This window comes from Dasypus novemcinctus, chromosome 26 (genome assembly GCF_030445035.2).
Source record: "Dasypus novemcinctus isolate mDasNov1 chromosome 26, mDasNov1.1.hap2, whole genome shotgun sequence".
Lineage (NCBI taxonomy): Eukaryota > Metazoa > Chordata > Mammalia > Cingulata > Dasypodidae > Dasypus > Dasypus novemcinctus.
Window position 1 is genome coordinate 59,925,265 of NC_080698.1, and position 20,646 is coordinate 59,945,910.

Here is a 20,646-nt window from a genome sequence, read left to right on the forward strand (position 1 = left end):
GACCTCTCATCTCTTCAATGCAAGTTGAAAGCAGAGCCCATTCATCAGTGTTTCTCCTCATCCCACCGAATAGGGTAAGAATAGTTACCCTTTGCAATTAGGGTTTTTATTCCTTTTACTTCCTGGACATCAGTCTTGGTGACAATAACATTTTCATCAATCTAATAATTGCAGAAGCTTTTATCAGCCATCACCTTATTTCATCCTCAGCAGAATTTGATTAATTTCTTAACACTCAGAAACTAGCAAGAAGCTCTTCTCTTAAGGGCTATCTAGGTGAAGCATCTCCATGTCTATCCAGCCTATCCCTGTGCCACTTGGATCTCGCTGTGTTCAGGGAGCAACTTCCTCAGGATTCCAGTTGGCTTTGCTTTCTGTAGGAATCTTGCAAGAGGAAGCTTATTGACACTCTAAAGCTACCACTACTGCAGGTGATCTTGGGGCCACAACTGACTCTCATTATCTCCCACTTTGTCCATTCTAGATTTCCCTCACCCCCATTTAGCACCTCTGCCAGTCTCAGGAGCTTCCCAGGTGCCAGATCATCATGTCTGATGGGTGTGTTCCTGGCCACAATGCCCTTCTCAGGCGGGTTTGCTGCCCTTGTCCATTTATTAACACTGGCAGGGGAGTATTGACATGTGCTAGGTAAATGATGTGCATGTGAAACACATTCTTCCTTGACTCTGTGAAATGACAGCCCACCTTCTTCCTCCTGATAGACCAGATCAATAATCCTTTCAAGACAAGGGCCCATATGCTTTCTTGTTAGGCCCTTAGCTTGAAGAGCAAGAAGTGCCCACCTGGTGATCACAGCAGAGAGGTCAATGGATTGGTATCAGGTCTTTGTCTTTTAAATACATATTAGAGCCAGATTGTCAACTTTGTCAGGAAATTTGGTATGGCTTTTGAGTGGAATTTATTTATAAGGGATGTAGTAACAATATATTGAGTCATACTATGTTATGGGAAACTGGCTTACCTGTTTGTTATTGTAAATCTTACACCTGTTAACTAGCAGTTGTTAAATGTTGCAGTTGTTCCCTGTTATTGTAAATGATGTTGCAGTTCAGATAGCAAACAGCTGCTTGGTGGTTTCCAATAAATGCGATGGAAAAACGAGGGTTGAGGCTCTCAGTTCCAGAGGCTGTGAGTCCCCTGGTCCCAGGTTTGTCTCCCCTCTTGTGTCTCTACCTTTGTTTCTGCGTTGCCTTCCCTTTGAGCCAACCTATTGTGAGCTGAATGCAGCAAGTGGCACCCAACATGGGGCTCGAGGGGAAGAAGAATCTCTTCGAGGGAAACTAAAGATGTTCTTATGGTGCAGAGCCCTGAGTGGTTTAGCAGGCCTTACAAGTCCTCAGTGAGTAAGGACACTCTCGGGTATTTTAGCAGGGTTATGATGGGAAGCTGAGACATTTCAACAAAATATTGCCCATATGTCTGTCTCCTAAAAGAGCTCCTTTAAGCAGGAGGAGCGAAGGCCAGTGAGCCTTATATTTTAAAACTCCTACAGATTATAGAAACCACTTTGAATATTGTTAAATCTATTTTAGAACCCTTACAAACAGAAGATGAGAAAGAGAAAAATGAAAATAGAGAATGCGAGGAAGTTTCTCCTACTGAATTTTTTGATGATACCAAACCTGAAGTTGTTTTGCCTTCAGCTCCTTCATTAACTGACTTTAGAAAGTCATTTTCCTCCCCACCGACACCTCTTCCGCCTCCAATACCCAGAGATGCTCAGCCAAAGTTGTCAGCTTTACAAGAGGGCATTTTACAGGCTAGAAGGAGGGTGACTTGGAGGCACTTCAAATGGCCTTTCCAGTTACATACAAGAAAAAGTAGTTCCCGGAATTGATCCTCAAAACCTGAAGGGAGTTTATGAGTTCACTCGTGAACCCTTCCCATTTAAAATTTTGAAAGAGTTAAAAGCAGCAGTGCAGCAATATGGTCTAAATTCTCCTTTTACCTGTGATGCAGTGCAAGGTCTTACTGAAGGCTCTAGGCTGATTCCAGCTGACTGGACCCTAGGGTCTGGAGAGTTTTTACAATTCAAAACCTGGTGGGCAGATCATGCAGAGACTCAGGCTGGTCATAATAGAGCCCATAATATCCCCATTTCCTTGGATCAGTTAGTGGGGGTGGGGAATTGGGCAGGAGTAGAACAGCGGTTAACCATGGATGATCAAGCTATCGCACAGGTTCGATGCTGTTGCTTAAGGGCATGGGAAAATTTGAGGGTAAAGGCCAGCCTCTGGTGTCATTTCAAAAAATATTACAAGGACCTAAAGAACCTTACCCTGACTTTATTGCTTGGTTACAAGAGGCTATCAAGAAACAGGTCAATAATTTAGAAGCTGCTGATACTATTTTGCAGCTAATGGCTTACGAAAATGCCAGTCAGGATTGTCAGAAAGCTATTGGGATTACGAAAGGTAAAGTGGGTTTGGCTGGATATATTAAATTGTGCCAGAATGTAGGGACAGAGGACCACCACACTACAATGATGGCTCAGGCTGTGGCAGGGATGAAAATCAATAAGAGGTTCTCTGGAAAATGTTTTAATTGTGGAAAAATTGGTCACATGATAAAAGATGGTCAGAAAAGATGTGAGGGAAAAGCAATACTGCTTGGACAGAATATTTCTGCTCTGAAACAAACTGAGCTGTGTCTACACTGTGGTAAAGGAAATCATTGGTCTGGCCTTTGTCGTTCTAATTATCATAAGAATGGCACCCCCATGTCAGGAAACTTCCCACCTGCCCACTCCCAGCCCCACTCACAAAGGGGGCTTTCCTGCAGAGCAATCCCGGCACTCCCTGATTCTCAGCAGTGTCCTGGATTTATACCCCACTACAACAGGAAGTGCAGCCATAGATACTCCTATGGCAGAACCTGTTATTCTGCTTCCAAGAGACACCCCCATCCATGTAAAAATGGGAATAAAGGGACCTTTTCCATTTGGCATTGTTGGACTTCTCAAGAGCAGCAGTCTTAATCACAGGGAGTTAGAGTGCATACAGGAGTAATTGACTGTGACTATCAAGGAGAGTTTGTTTTGTTTTCATGCTAATTCTGATGGGGCCTATTTAGCCAAATTAATAAAATTAGTACAAAATTTTTATCAAGGTGTTAAAAGGAATTTTCAGTTTTGAACCAATAGCTTATTCCTGAACTTCGAGTCTTAGTGCAGTCTTAAAGAGTAGTAATCCAAAAAATATGTGTTAACTGTCAGTCTAAACTGTTAAATAAGAGCTTAAGTGCATTTATGCTGCTCAGGTTATCCCAACTGGTTGCTGATTACTAATGTGTTTCCAAGAACAAGCTTGCTTGTTACAGGCAACATGATTCCAAAAGAAATCCTAAAAGCAGTAAAATGTAAGATGTGAAATGATGGAGAGCTTGAAAAAAAAAAAAAAGCTATACCAGAAAAGTAAGAATTATGAGTCAAATTGTAAACTTTGTTTCTGTTGGTGTGTTGTAATTGTTTGTGTGTTTGTCTGTTTGTTCAATGTCAATGTATATTTTAATACCTCCGGAAGGTATAAATAAATACTTCTGAAAGAGTTCTTTTCAAATGGCTGAAAAATTAAATAAGCGCTTATAATATTACCTAAGTTTGAAATGTTAATGAGATCTCTATAGTTGTATACAACTATTATAATAGAATATGTATATAGTTGATTAATAGAATTGGTCTCTTCATAAAAAAATGTTCTTGCTTAAATTGAGATGAATAATTTATTTTTCTTCATAGGATAAAATGAAAGATGTAAAAGTTAAGCAAGTATTGAAAAAGGTAAAAAGTTTGTGGGAATGCTAACAGAAATTTAATAAGGTGTATTTTGTCCTAAAATAAAATGGTTAGTTTTATAAAATCAGAAAATGGAGATATGCAGCATAGGACTAGTATGCATATAGCAAGTTGTAAAAGTATTGTGGTAGCATTCAGTGAGATAATGTGTTTTGTAAAAGTAAAACAAACCTGAATGAATATAAAAAGTGCAAAAACTATGTGAAAGGTCAACAATGGACTTTTGCAGTTCTTTAAGGCTTTCTGCCCTGGCCTAATGGCAGTGAATCCTGCTGCATAGAAGAAACCTGTGGCAGTGACCCTGCTGAGAAACACCAGAGACAATGGTATTTTAAAAGCCTGGAAGAGGCAAATAATTGAGACAAGCTCTAAGGTCCCTGCTACTCTATCAAATTCTTAAATGTTGTTTGGTTGGGCAAGACAAAACTATACTCTGCTGTAATTGATAAAGTACAATTTTATCTCATGTTAAAAGAATTTGTAATATTGTTGGAATACTAGAAATCTTTTATCCTTCACTGAGATGTGGTAATTGGGAAAGGTCCTTCATGGGAGTAGGAGGACCTCCAGCAGGCTGCTTTTAAAAAAAAAAAAAAAGGTAGCTTGTGAATTGGATGTGGCCATTACCAATGTTGGCTTTGGGTGGGGTATGAGGCAAAGGCAAGATTCTAATTGAGTACCCCTTGGGTTTCAGTCACACTTGTGGGAAAGGGCTTATAAGTACAATATAAAAAAGGAATTGTGTGCAGCATAGGAAGCCCCGCTGAAAGTGAAAGTCTTAACCCAATAGTGTCTGGTTACTCTGAAGACTGCCATCGCTATCCAGGGGTGGATGGCAAATACTAAAAACAATGGACTGTTGTGAATCACTCTCCATAGGGGAGAGATCTGTGGAAGAACATCTGGGACACCTGCCAGCAGTGACAGGTAATTGTCTGTCATGTCTCTGCCCACTCTTCTAACATCCCTCTCCGGACTGTTGAGGCAGATGCCTCCTGAAGATCCAGAGCCACGGAATTGGGACCTGAGAGGAAGCAGAGTGGCTTTACCGGAAAAGTGAACATCGTGAGTACCAGACCTTGGAGTGCCTAGCGCAGCAGTTCCTGCTGCCTGCTATTCACCAACAGCTTGTGGCCTTAATGCTCATGTCAATGACTGACATCAGCACCCTCCTGCTCCTGGAAGGGGCAAAATATGCTTTCACTGCTACAGACACTGCATCAGGACCCCTAGAACAAGCCAGCTATTTTTTTCTGCCTGAAAATTCACGATGGACTATTTATATTAAGCACTGAGTTGTGGCCCCAGGTCCAGTGAAGATGCTAAGAGCAGGACCAAAGAAGACATTGAAATTATGTGATAAACTTCCAGCTGCTCCACAGCCCAAAATGGGGAAGTAAGAATTTGTCATTGCCTATGCCTCAAACTCTGCAAACTGGGGAAACTGAGGTCATTTTTGATCAAGTACTGGCCTATATAGCCTTGCTAATAGGAAATCTTAAGCCTATGAGAAATGAAAGTTTAGCCATTAAATGTCTGCTAGTTGGAAGTCTTATTGTTGTTGTATAATCTATGGTAGTTATGGATTATGTATAAAATGCTTGAATACTAATCAGAACTTTAATAATGAAACAGTATACTTAAGTGATTTCATGAACTGTATAGATGTGTCTTGATGTAAATCTCTTAAGTTTGAACAATCCTGGGACTGAATATACTGGGGAAAAAGGAAAAAAAAAAGTATTGTTCAAGCCTAAAAGTGAAAAGATCATGCAGGAAGCTTTGCTGATCAATGGGACATCATTTGTGTAGACTTCGCAAATCAAAAAGGGGGAAATGTGGGAAACTGGCTTACCTGTTTGTTGTAAATGTTACACCTGTTAACTGTAGCAGTTGTTAAATGTTGCAGTTGTTCCCTGTTATTGTAAATGATGTTGCAGTGCAGATAGCAAACAGCTGTTTGGGGGTTTCCAATAAATGCGATGGAAAAACTAGGGTTGATGCTCTCGGTTCTAGAAGCTGTGAGTCCCCTGGTCCCAGGTTTGTCTCCCCTCTTGTGTCTCTACTTTTATTTCTGCGTTGCCTTCCCTTTGAGCCAACCTATTGTGAGCTGAATGCAGCAATACTATTTATACTATTAGAACTATAAAAATTTCTTAAAATATTGCTTTTTTTAATGGATTTGAGGAAAACAGGAAATGACATCTTTACCTAATTCATTAGGAAAGGTAAAGGGCAAAAGAAAAGAAAAACAACCTTTCTCTTCCTTGCTGCTACAGGGCATCTGGAGGACAAAGTTTGAATGTACCTTATTTTATAGCAGACACCTCAAGGGGAAAAATTTGGACACAGTAGATTGTGAGATGAATTTGTATGTTATAGAGTCAGCAGTCACTTCAAGATTATTTTGGAAAATTTTTGTTAAATATCTGAGTCAAAGAAAGTGAAGCTAATGATAAAACAATGCAAAGAAGAAAATTACATAAACAAGAAATTTGTATAATGCTTAACTTAGCAATAAATAATATTGCATGATGATGCAAAAATGAATTATTTTAATTAAAATTGTTATAATTATTTTAGAAGTATTGGGGTTGACAGATATGTTCTGAGGGTGCCGAAAAGAAGTAAATCTACTTCTCATTCTATTAATTGGGAAATATAAAAATGAATGCATGTAATATAAACTTGGGCATGTATACAAGAAGAGTTAAAATATTTTGACACTGTTATATCTGGAAAGTGTGACTATGTAGAGAAACAGAATAGACTCCTGTTTGTCATTCTAAGGAAAGCTGTATTCATTACATTAAATGAAGAGTACTTTATTTTCAGCCTATACCAAAAGCAAGGAAAAACTGTGGGAAACCAGGGGACTTAGCACTAAGATCAGGGTGACTGAATTATTACAGTATAGGTGAACGAGTTCCTGAGATAACCTTTCTTGACAGTGTCTTTGTTTGGATGAGAATTGAATGAGGCACTATTCCTCCCAGGTTTTAAGCATGGTGAAATGGGACATTGGATTGAATTCTGAACCAGTGCTGCTGCTTTTTCAGTGTATCCCCTGGGATATGAATCCTCTGGGATCTTGTTAAAATGCAAATCCTGAATTGGTAGTTTGGGCTGGGGACTTTGACTCTGCTGTTCTGCCACTCTCTCAGACATGCTCATGCTGCAGGTTCAGTAACCGTACAGTGAGCCCTGACTCCCTGCCCAGAGTCTCAGCTCCTTAGAGAAGTGGTTCTCAACCTTGGTGCCTGTTGAAATCACCTGAGGATTTCTCATGCCAAACAAAGGAACAATTAAATTTGTATGTCCAGCCCAGACATGAGAATTATTTAAAACTCCCATTTGAATTCTGTATACAGACATTTGAGATCAACTTCCATAGCATATATGACATGATATGGTTAGTATATGGAAAACTCTTGTATTAATATCTATAAATAATCCCCAGCATAAAAAGTACATGTAGTTTCATAAAAAGAAAATGATTGTCATATAGATTAGCCTACACTTACATTTCTCAATGTTTTCATAGAGCAGTTCTTTGTATGGCTGCATTTCTAAGTTTTCCATCTCTACAAATGAAATAGTGCTAGATTATTTATTCAAGCATCTGTATTAGTCAGCCAAAGTGGTGCTGATGCAAAGTACTAGAAATCAGTTGGCTTTTTAAAATATTTTGGGGTAAAAGCATACAGATAAAAGGCCCTAAAGGGCCCACCTCAAGGTACCACAAGAGGTACTTTCACACCAAAGATGATCACCAGTCTTTGGGGGGGTTCAGCCTTCCTCTATCTCAGTTACAGGCTGGCATAGGGCTTGTTTCTCTCCAGGCCTTCTCCACTCCTCTGGTTTCTTCAAAATGTTAGCTGTAAACTATCAGGCAAATGACTCATCTCTCCTCCTGGGGCCACAGATCAAAGCTGAGAAAGTGCTCTCCTCTGGTATCTACTATATGAGGCACACTCTCTCCCTGTGTGTCTTCTTGAGTGAGTGTCCACTTATAGGAACCCAGCAAGGAGGCTGGGGACTCAGGTTGAATCAAAGCCCTAATCTTCACAGGTAGTTTAATCAAAACATGCCAGTTGAATCTAATGCAAACAAAGGTGATCACACCCAGAGAAGTACAGTTTTAAATCATAATCCTTTTTTGGAATTCATAAATAATAAACTGCTACACTCTATCCTCTGAATTTCAGAAGACACATTACAATATTGAAAAGTACAGCTTCAATCAGTAACAGTGCTAAGTACAAAATCATATCACAATCAGTTATAGAAATAGTTTGTCTTGGGGGCAAAGTCCCCTCTGGCTGTATAACTGTGACACTTACAAAACAATTTGTCAGCTTCCAGTATACAAAGGGACAGACATAGGATAAACATTTGAATTACCACTAGAAGAATTTGAGAGGGAAACATGCATCACAGGTCCCCAACATATCTGAAATCCTGCGGGGCATACTCCATTAGATTTCAAAGTAAAATTATGGTTTCTTCTCCCCTGGGTGCCTCATGAGGCCACCCTTTCCCACAGACATGCCCAACAGTCATTTCCCTTCTTCCACACTCATCAAGCATATGGATGGTGACTGAGCTCCAGACCTCACCCTCCAAAAATGTTGAGGTGATGGCCACACTTTCCCCAATCTCTAGGGTATAGTCTCCACCCCCTTAGTACAGTGAGGTAGTGGAAACGTTCTCCCTCATCTCTGGTGTACATGCCCAGCCATCTCAGAACTGTGAGTTGGTGACCTGGCCTTCCCTAATCTATGAGAAACTGTCCAAACCCTCAGAGCAATGGGGTGTTGCCCTCACTTTCTGCAACCCTTGGGGAATGTGCATCACCCTCTCAGTAGCCTGGGATGGCAAAACTCTCCCTGAACAGCAGGTTTGAACATACACCATCTTCAAATGCCAGGGCAAACTTACTCTCACCATACGTATGGGTGGGATTCCTCTCTCAGCCCAAGGAAATATCTTAATTCCAGACTTCAGCTTCCATGGTTTTCCTCTTAAAGCCCTTTTCCCCTCCATCTCTCCTTTTTGTGTCCCTTTTAGTTCAGGCTGACAGTGGTTTTGTTTATACAGCTCTGTCAGAAAACTTGTTGGTTTAGCATGCAGGAAGCAGGGGTCCAAGCCTTCAGACAGTAATACTTTCCACAAGTATTTCCCTGATAATTGAATGTTCAATCCTGGCTTACAATTTTCAAGTTAATTGATCAAAATGTGGCTCTATTGTCTGGAGGCTTGGAATTTCTGGAATCAGTTTCTGGTTCCTTTGTGCTGAAGAATTTATCAGCTTATCTCTTTCATCCAGCATTTTGCTATAAGTTGCAGGGAGAAAGCAGGCTGCATTTTCTACATTTAGTTTGGAAATCTCATTGGGTAAGTGTCCAATCTCATTTTAAAATTCTGCTTTCCAAATATTAGGACTCAATCTTGCTAAGTTCTGTGTAACTTTAAAACATGGATCACCTTTCCTCCAGTTTCCAATAATAGTTTCATTATTTCCTTCTAAGGCCTTATTGGAAATAACTTTAGGCTCCACATTCCTATCAACATTCTATTCAAAGCATCTAGGCCATCTCTCAAGCATCTCACAGTTCCTCTAAAAAATACCCCTTAGCCATTTATAAACCATTCCAGCATTTTTGGTAATTGCATCAGGAAATACCCCACTCTGCTGTTAGCAAATTTTGCATTAGCATTCCTCTGGCTGACAAATAGAGCATCCTTGCATTTTTTCCTTTAAATGATCTCTTCTAATGTGGCTCTTAAATTCCTCAATTCCAGCCTATTTTAACTGTTCATATAACTTCATGCACTTGGACAAGCCTAGCTCAGCATTGACCCACAGCAGAGACAAAATTCTGACAAAAAGAAATTATCACTTGCCTCAAGAATGTTGTGTGACTAGGCTGTAATTTCATAGGATTACATCAGAAAACCATGAAAATGATGTTATTGATTACCTAAAAGGCATAGTATTAAAATTAAACAGAATATACTTTTTAAATTTCAGAACTGTGAATTTAAAAAGAAAATAGAAAATATTATTTTGGGATCAAGTATCCATAACTAAAATGAAAATACATTGCTTGATTTCACTTTGGAAATAGTTTTTGTTCCATATGTCAAGATATACCTGAAAACTTTCATACTTTTAGTTTTAAAAAATATTGAATACTGGTTGTAGGATTTTGTTTGAGACAATTAGAAAGTTCTGGTAATGAATGTTGGTGAGGAAAGCACAACATTTTGCATGTGATTAATTCCACTCACTTGTGTGCTTTGACATGGTTGAGACTGGAAAGTTTGTTGCATACATGCTACCATAATTTATAAAAAGAGTAACTAGAGAGAGAGACAGTTAAATGCAACACATGGGAAGTGTATTTGGCTCAATGGATAGATCATTCTCCTACCACGTGGGAAGTCCAAGGTTCAAACCCGGGGTCTCCTGACCCATGTGGTGGGTGAAGCTGGCCCATGCACAGTGCTGATGCACACTAAGAGGGCTGTGCCATACAGGGGTGTCCCCTGTGTAGGGGGGAGCTACGCCCAAGGAGTGTACCCCATAAGGAGAGCCAGCCATGCAAAAAAACTATAGCCTGCCAAAGAGTGGGGCAGCACACACGGAGAGCTGACACAGCAAGATGACACAAAAAAAAGAAACAGATTCCTGGTGCCGCTGACAAGAATACGAACGGACACAGAAGAACACACAGCGAATGGGCATAGAGAGCAGACAACTGGGGGGGAGGGGAGAGAAATAAATAAAATTAATTAATGTAACACATGATCCTGGAATGGATCTAATAATAAAGTATTGCACATTCTATTCATGGAAAATCAGTAATGAAACTAGACTAATTTACTCTGGAAATCTCTACAGTTTTGAACTTTGTGGGGTTTTACAGTTCTTAGAATATCAACAAAATTTGACATGAACAGATGTGAGATAGTATTTCCTATGTTAGTAGTAATATATGCACACTTTTCAAAATGAAAATATTTTTCTTTGAATATATATTTTCAACACAAATATTTATATAAACTACATTGATGCCCACATCCTTTGAATGTTGGTTGGTTACAAGTCCTCTTAGAAATGAAGAATAGTAGAGACTCTTCCTGTGACTACTGTAGAATCCTTGCCTAGGACAAAATCCACAAAACCTGTGGGGAATGAAATGAAGACTGATGTAGAGACTTTGAGGAGGAATTAAAGGGTACAGTCTGTTTTCCTTAATTGCATCTGCATGACTTCTCTAATTTGAGCATAAAGATTGTGATAAAGAAGGCATGACTTGATTAAAAGTATCTTCATTGTCATCTGAATTAATCAGGGTGTGTTTTCTAGGTTACAGGACTGTAATGCAATCAACTGCATACAAGAAGAGTCCTTCATGAAAATGGTCCTTTTTCTACAGTGAGAAAGGAACTCTTAGTACTGGACTGAGGATGAAAGCCTCATCAGTGTCGTTTTCCTTACATGTTTGATTTGTTTGGATTCTGGTGAGTAAAGAAGAGAATTTTAACCAGAAGGGATAGTCCTTACTTATTTTGTAAATGATTTTGTTATTTGAGCTGTAATTGTTGGATTTGACTCCAGGCACTTAGACCCAAGCAGTCTGAGGTCAGGTTATGTTATTGTGGGCATGCAGTTTTTCTGAATTCATGATTCATTTGTATTTCTTAAAGTGAAATTTCCCTAAACTCTTTTAGGGGTTTGTTTTATGCAATTGCACCAGTAAAGGATAGACAAAGAAATAAATGTATACTGACAAATTACATGAGTGAACTGAAGGAAATAAACTATATTTAGCCCTAGATCAGCATATTACTCCATGTTCTTTGTCCACACATCATGGAAAAGGCATGTGATTGGAGACAGATGTAAATACACTGAAGGGCATGAGAAATGTTCTGAATAGGTGTCTGTGGAAATGAGTAAGTGTCCAATATATTGGACTATGAACATCAGGTGAGTTAGAGGCTAATGTTTTGATAGTAGAATCAGTTCCTGTATGGTAGGAGAACCTGAATAGGGGTCATAATTGTGTGAATAAACTATATGAAGAAGAGGTTTGGGCAATAAGTTGGGAACTTTGGTGATCAAAATGAAAGGTGACATTCCAGGTAAATCCTCATTGGAATACTTCAGGAATTTGAACCGTGAGACAGGTGGGAAAAATGGAAATTCTGGCTGTCTTTTTCTAGTCATGTAATTTTAAACATTACTAAAGATTTCTGAACCTGTTTCATTTGTTGATTGGGTAATTTAGACTTACTCAGCAGGGTTACTTTGAGGATGACATAACCAAATATGAAAGTGCTCTAATGATGATGGAAGGCATATACTTCTACTTCTTTCTGATGCAGGGAATTCTAAGGGCTAAAATTGCATGATGGGAGCTATTGATGTCTCCAAATGGAAAAAACCTTGAATTGATCAACCTCATAATGCAATACATTCTTCAGTATCTTGGGTGATATCCAAGTCCAGTGGGATAAGATATAGAACTCAGTGTTGGTAAGTGATATTATTAGACACCTGTGTGGAAGAACCAAGATGATTTAGGGCAAATGTACTCAAGGATGGATACAAAGTAAAGCAGAAAGGGTGTGAAAGTCCAGGAATCTGGGATGGATATTTCATAAGCCCAGGAATTCTATATGAGAAATTCTAGTTTGGTTACTCTGACAGTGGAGACCCAACGTTTTAAGACTCAGGGAGGGAATTGGAAATCTCTGAACACCATTGGCTAATGAATATATAAAACTCAATTATTTTCATGTTCTTTTCTGTACAGTGAAGCCAGGTGTTCGTACCTTCTTTGTTCTCCAGAGTAGCCAGGGCCTTCTTACTCTTACTTGGGGAGAAGACAGTCCTCCCCCTATTTCTCTTGGAGCACACTTCATTTTCCTATTGATGGGGATGGGGTTACTTCCAAGTGAAGGGTTGGAACTCATGACAGGTGAGATTGGAAATTGGGGGCAAGACCAGATTTTCATAGCTTCTTTTTCCATTGTCAACTTTGTTTACCTAGGGCTTATTTTGTGGAGTGAAAACCCAGAGGAAGTCAGTTATCAATTGAACTATTTACAGTGCAACCACCGGTGAGTAGGATATCCTACTGATATTACCACTGTGTGGTCAGCAGATGGGTTGGTTTCTCCTATTAGCATGGATATTATAAGCTCATTTAGGAGATATTTAATAATCTGAGCTGCAGTTACTTTGCCTAGGTCTCTGTGACAGTGGTGATAGGTTACAGATTCATCAGTAGGTAATTTCATTTCCAACATTACACAGATTTGTTCCAGACTCCATTAAGTCTTTGTTTTTTCTCAGTGAGCCCATTTCTTCATTGGAGTAGTAATGCACTCATTGATCATTTTAATCCCTGCATTTGGCTTTCACATGTATTAGTAGTTGAATATAGCTGATAGAGATGAGTAAGATCAGAAGTTTGCAGTCAGTAGGATAACTGACATTTCAGCAGGTGAGTTCAAACAGCATATTGCTACAGGTGCTCAGGTGAAGGGCTGTGCATTGTTGAGAAGAGTAAAAGTTAGGGTTAGATAATAGAGGAGGAATAATTCATTTCTCCCAGTTTCTAATTTCTTAATGTACTGGTATTTATTTGCACATTTTGAAAACTTAAATAAAGATCATTAAAATTCTCCTTACCCACTTGTCCCAAAATGCCCAAATTCCACTTTTGTAGATAATCGTTCTTCAAACGTTATTGATTGAAGTAATTATAAGAAGTATTGTCTTGTATTTATTTTTCTTTAATTTTGTTTTTTATTTTTACTTTTTAAAGATTTATTTTATTTATTTTTATCCCTTCCTGCCCACTGTCTGCTCTTTGTGTCCATTCACTGTGTGTTCTTCCGTGTCTGCTTGCATTGTGGCAGTGGTAAACTGCATCTCTTTTTTGTTGCTTCATCTTGCTGTGTGAGCTCTCTGTGTGTGCAGTGCCACTCCTGGGTGGGCTGTGCTTTTATCACGCGGGACGGTTCTCCTTGTGGGGTGCACACCTTGCGCGTGGGGTACTCCTACACGCATGCTTTCCTGCATGGCACCGCACTCCTTGCATGCGGCAGCACTACGCATGGGCCAGCTCCAAACGGGTCAGGAGGCCCTCAGGATCAAACCCAGGATCCTCCATATGGTAGACAGACAATCTACCAGTTGAGCCATGTCTGCTTCCCTTGTCTTTTATTTTGGCATGCATTTAGGAGTACTGTAGTATTTAGAGTAAAATTTATGGCCCTTTGGAATTGTTGAATAACTTGAGAGACCATAGTGGATCAAGATACTTCCTGTACTATTGACCATACAGAGGGAATAAAGATATGAGAGAGACAATGAACAGGGGTATTTGGAGGTCCCAAAGAGAGTGCAGGTCAGAAGGACTTATTCCCCTGGATTAGTGAATTTGTTCAATACCTCATCTCAGGAGTCTGTGATGTGTGCTGCTGAACTGTCTGTATGGTGAACACCTGGGTTATGTAGAGTTGGGTGCATCAGCGTCTATTGATCCAGAGTTTTGTATGATTCCTGTTTAGTTCAGCACAATGTTGGACTTTGCTGTAAGGTTCTCTGCCATTATAATGAATAATAGATCTCTGACTTATGTTTAGATTGGAAGCCCTTTACACATTAGCTCATTGGATCTTTTTTTTTAAAGGTTTATGTTTTATTTATTCTCTCCCCGTCATCCCCTCTCCCCACAGTTGTCTGCTCTCTGTGTCCATTTGCTGTGTATTCTTTTGTGACTGCTTCTATCCTTATCAGGAGCACCAGGAATCTGTTTTTTTGTTGTTGTGTCATCTTGTTTCAGCTCTCCGTGTGTGCAGCGCCATTCTTGGGCAGGCTGCACTTTCTTTTGCCCTGGGCAGCTCTCCTTATGAGGTGCACTACTTGTGCATGGGGCTCCCCTACATGGGGGACACCCCTGCGTGGGACAGCACTCCTCACGCACATCAGCACTGCACGTGGGCCAGCCCCACGCAGGTCAAGGAGGCCCGGGGTTTGAACCGCAGACCTCCCATGTGGTAGACAGATGCCCCATCCACTGGGCCAAGTCCGCTTCCCAGCAACATCCTTAATTAGTGTGGTGCATTTGTTACAATTGATGAACACATATTGGAGCATTGCCACTAAGTATGGATTCTACTTTTCAATATAGTTTAAGCTCCCTCCCACACATTTTTGTAAGTTATGACAAAATATGTAATGGCCTGTATCCTTCACTGCAGCATCATTTAGGATGATTCCAGTGTCTAGAAAATGCCACCATATTACACCTATTTTTTAAAAAATAGATTACATAAACTTTACATAAATGTGATATTCTTATGTAATGGAGTTTTAATTCAATGCGTCTGTGTGTCTCTGGGTGTGAAAAGCAGGTGACCATTCAGCAATGAGAATGATCTGACTTGAAACTCAAAGTCAGTATGAGATTTCTGAAAAGTCGCCACTTTCTCATTGTGTCCTCTCAAACATCCTTCTCTGCCCTCTCTGAATCCTTATGTCCATGATGTTTTTAGGAGTTAGTGAACTTGAAAGATGTAATTATAGACTTCACTCAAGAAGAATGGGCCTTGCTGGACACATCTCAGAGAAAGCTGTTCAGAGATGTGATGCTGGAGAATATCAGTCATCTGATCTCAATGGGTGAGTCTCTCAAATTAACCTATCTATATCAGTTTCTCTTATGTTCTCAAGAAGTGTCTAGAACTGCTTGTCCATATTGTTTTGTATATTATTTTATATTTTAATTTTAAACTTTATATACATGTTTTACTATTTTATAACATGCACAAATACCTAAAAGAAATTTGTTTCTTATTACATCTAGTTTTTCACACAACTAGATTGTAATCATCTTCAACACAAATATCATGTCTTTCTTCTACTCAGTGTCCAACGTGTAGAGCAGTGCTGGGAATTCAGTGATTATTTTCTTACAGAATATGTGTGTTAAATATATGTATCAATATTCTACTCAAGGGATTTAGCGTGGATTCAGATTATATTCATAAAAACAACATGCATTTCCTTTTACACATTATTCTAGGGAGCTTATGTTATAGTGTTCTTTTTGAAAATAATAATGAACCATTGTAGAAATCTAGAATTTCTCCTTGCTTGAAAATATAAAGAGTTCTCCAGGGTGTCTTTGAACTTGGGCATCAATAATCAAAAGTCCTCACTGTATTTGGGTAGTAGGCTAAGATTAAGAGTTAATCCTTTAATGGTGAAAATTGTCAATGTTCTCTATTGCAGGTTCTTTTCCCTTGACTGACCTTCAATGTTTATCTTATTTTTCTTCAGTCACTAAAGTGATTTAAAGCTGTTCATACCACCAAAAACATGTTCTTAAATTGAATGCATTCCTCTTCATATGATCATTGTACATAAGATGATCTGATGAGGTTATTTCAGTTAAGGTGTGTCCCAACTCTGTCAAGATGAGTATTAATCGTGAATTCTTTATAAGAGAATGACATTCAGACAGAGAGAAAGCTGAGGGAAGTAACAGGCTGAAATCAGTAAAACCCAGAGGAGAAGAAGTAGACCAAGAGATGCCATGTGCCTTGCCAAATGACCACCTCAGGACCAGTTGTTGCCAGCAGACAACCGAGAATGCCACAGTCTTGGGGGAAAAGCCTTGCCTTGATGATGCCTGGATTTGGCCATCTTCCCACCCTCAGAACCATAATGTGATACATTTCCATTTTTTTCAGCCAACCCATCTCAGGTTATTTGCTTAAGCAGCCTTGGAAACTAAAACAAAATTTTGAACCACAAGTGTGAGATGCTACTGTTGCACATATCAACAATGTGGAAAGAGCTTTTGAATTAGTTAATGGGTAGAGGCTTGAAGAAGTGCAAGTGCTTTTTTAGAAAAGGCCTAGATTGCTTTGAAGAGATCATTGGTAGAAGTATGGATGCTAAAGATTCTCCCAATGAAGACTTAGAAGGAAGTAATGAATTGGAAGCTTTAGGAAATGAGATATTTGTTTTAAAGGGGCAGAGAAGTTGGCACAATTGAGTTTTGAAGTCAGATGGAAGGCAGACTTTTAAAGTGGTGAAGTTTTACATTTTGCTGAGGCTATTTCCAAACTAAATGTGAAAAGAGTAGCCTGGTTTCTCTTTGTAGCTTATAGGAAAATGTCAGAGGAATGGGATATGGTTTGGAAAATTCCGAGATTCTGGGACTTGAGTCCTCAGAGAAGAGTGCTCTTTGTTAGGGTTTAACTGAACATGGAATAAATCATCAATTTCTGTGTAAGTCAGTATTAGAAGAGCAGTCTTCTAGGAAAGATCCATGGAAAGTTTCCTCTAAGAAGGTTTGGATCTCTGCGTACCATATACAAAACGGACAGGTTTTTTGCGAGATGTGTATGAATGGAACCACTGTGAGCTGATATTAAAATGGACAGAAAAGGGACCTGTTAAAGGAAAAATCAAGGTCAGAGCCATGGAAGCTACAGTCTGGACTGTAGATATGTTATCAGGGCAAGACAGCAGGCCCACCCATTTATGTGGAAAGGGTGAGTCTGCTCCATCCTCAGAGTTGGCCAGCTCTCTGCCCTATTGTTCATGAAGACTGCTGCCACCCTAATGTTCTGGATGGCTGGAACCTGTGTTCGTGGAATTGTGGAGTTTGGCCACTACCCCACTGTTCTGAGAGGGTTGTGCCTTTTCCCTAGGAATTCAGAGTCTGGCCACCATGCCAGTGTTAACAGAGAGTGGGGCCTTCACACCATAGTTTGGAGAGAACATGGCTACCATCGTGTCATTGGTAAGCTTCACAGGTATGAACACTTGTCTTCCAAATAGATACTTGGGAGTAGAATGAATTAGGAATTCAGTACATCCACTTAACTGTAGGTATGTTGATCTTAAGTGTTAATCAAGAATAAGTGGGTGATAGTTTGCAGTTAGGGAAAAATTAACTCAAACACAAATGTATAACCTGGGTTTTTTATAGATATAATTGCATAAACACACTTCTTATGATTAATCTTTGAAACATTATAAAGTCTTCCAAAGTTGATTAGATAGTTCTGCAATTGGGATGCAAAAGAAGAGAAGATCTCTGTGCATGCAGGAGATTAACTTGATATTCCAACTAACATAAGGAAGATTTTATTTGGAGACTGTCACTAAATGATTAGTCTAGGATTCATATGTATATGAATGGATTTTTGTAAAATCTGTGGTCTCTTATCTACTTCTCTGAAGCAGAAATCTCATACTCAATAGAATGGCATTACATGTAATGAATTGCCAGATTTTACTCACAAATCCGAGTGAATAAACATATGTCTTTTACTCAAAAGGTCAAGAAACTCTACTTCAGCAGTCTATTTGGAAAATCTCTCAGTGACAAGTCATCTTCTAATCTACAAAAGCAAAATCACCGAAGAAGAAAATCATATGAATGTCATCTATGTGGGAAAGCCTTTCATTGATGTTTTGGCCTGAGGCAGCATAAGAGGGCTCACACTGGAGAGAAACCCTACAAATGCCATGTATGTGGGAAAACCTATACTTACTCATCTGGTCTGAGACAACATGAGAGGACTCACACTGGAGAAAAACCATATGAATGTCTTATATGTGGAAAAGCCTTCATCATCTCTTCTGTCCTGAGAAAACATAAGAGGACTCATACTGGTGAGAAACCCTATGAATGTCATATATGTGGAAAAGCCTTCACCTCTTATGTCTTCAGAAGACATGAGAGGACTCACACTAGAGACAAACCACATAACTGTCTCTCATGTAGGAAAGCCTTCTGTTATCGTTCTGGCCTGAAAGAACACAAGAGAAGTCATGCTAGAGAGAAACACTATGAATGTCATACATGTGGGAAAGCCTTCAACTCATTTACTTTCCTGAGAAAACATGAGAGGTCACACAGAGAGAATCCCAGTGAATGTCATGTATGTGGGAAACCCTTCACCTATTTTTCTGCCCAGAGAAAACATGAGAGGACTCACACTGGAAAGAAACCATATGAATGTCACCTATGTGGGAAAGCTTTCCATCATTGTTTTTCCCTGAAAGAACATGAGAGATCTCACACTGGAGAAAAACCATATGAATGTCTTATATGTGGGAAAGCTTTCACTTGGTCTTCTGTCTTGAGAAGACATGAAAGAACTCACACTGGAGAGAAACCCTATGAATGTCTTGTATGTAGGAAAGCCTTTACTCATTCTTCTGCCCTTAGACGACATGAGAAATATCACACTGGAAAAATACTGTAGGAATAGCATCTGTTTGGGGAAACTTTAGGGTAATTTTGTAACCTTAGACAACATGAGAGAACTGAAACTAGAGAAGAACCCTATGACTGCCATACACCTGAAAGGCTTTGATCAGTGTTCTAATCTTACATTACAAGAGAGAACTCATACTTTAGATGTTTTGATTAAGTCTTCAACTTAACCTTTAAACATACTAAAGAACTCAAATATTGAAGAAACTGTGTTTATGATCAATCTTTCAGAGCCTTTAGTCATTCTGCCTACTCCATCAATTTAAGCCAGTTCATCCTGGAGCAAATTGATAGAAATGCCACCTTTGTAGGAAAGCTTGTAGAAGATATTGTGTAGACATACAACAATAGACAACTCGTAAATGTAATGAAATTGGAGGAGTCTTCATCCACTGCTCCAACTCATAGAGAAACATTTTTTACAAGATGAAAGCCCTTGATTGAGTGCCAGATAATTTATGGTGAAGATGGTATTCATGAAAAACCACACAAAATCATTTATTCATACATTAACATATGAAGGCAAGTGAGAATTCACACTGTATACAACTCTTACAAGTGCCACAAGTGAAGACATGCCTTCAGTGACCAGTCATTCCTGAGCATTAATATTCTTATGCTGAGGTAACAATCCTGAAGTCATTTAGGAAAGTCTTCAGCTGGATTTCCCATCAGAACATTCAGTGGAAAGTAAAGTGCTTTATATAGGCCATTTAGCATACAATTCAGAAAATAGTCAGGAGCTTGAACAAGTCTCAATATTTAAATTAAGTGGGATAACAATATAGAACTGTGAAATGACAAAGGTATACTGAATGATGGATATAAAGTGAAATTGATTCAAGGGATCAGTATATGCATATATCCAAGCAAGAGATCTTGTTGCTGAAAATCTTTTATGTTAGGTTACAGTTTACTTTTGTTTTTCTGCAGTTCTAAACACAAAAGACTTGCATCAAGCTGAAAATCACTTTGAATGTTAAACATTTAGAACACAAATTTATGATTTTTACCTATTACCTTAGTATTCTAAGATGTGCTTTTGGCAAGGTTAAAAACAGTCATGCATAAACACTTTAGAAGTAATGTCTATGGTATACACATACTCCTTTTGAAGTATCATTTACTATTGCCCTCACACTTTAAAAAGGAATTGTAAATGAAACTAAATATAATGAAACATGTCAGTCATGTGAATTGTGGGTTCATTGGTTAGAGAAGTCCCCAGAAAGCAGAATCTGTTAGTGTGTCATTCCATGCATTAGTATTTTATTATAAAAAGGCTTTTCCAACAAGAACATAGAAATAACATCAAGCAAGCACATGAAATTACATTGAAGACATAGGGAGTGTCCCATTTTCAGAATGTACAGTTTTCAGGAGGATGGCATCCGTATAATCTCCAGTTTAAATTAGGTGGCCTGTAAATACCACTTTAGTCAGATCAGAAACCACCCCTGGGGAGTGCTGTGGGGAGTGCATTCCATTCAAGAAGTAGAAAGCAGT

General features: G+C 39.0%; 1 long non-coding RNA gene across 1 annotated transcript; it reads left to right on the top strand.

Moving 5' to 3' along the window:
- The first annotated feature begins 12,891 nt into the window (after positions 1-12,891).
- Positions 12,892-18,342, top strand: LOC139437626 (uncharacterized). The gene is made up of 4 exons (XR_011647496.1): positions 12,892-12,949; positions 15,395-15,521; positions 17,564-17,668; positions 18,197-18,342. It is a non-coding gene; the product is annotated as an uncharacterized lncRNA (long non-coding RNA).
- The last annotated feature ends 2,304 nt before the right edge of the window (positions 18,343-20,646 follow it).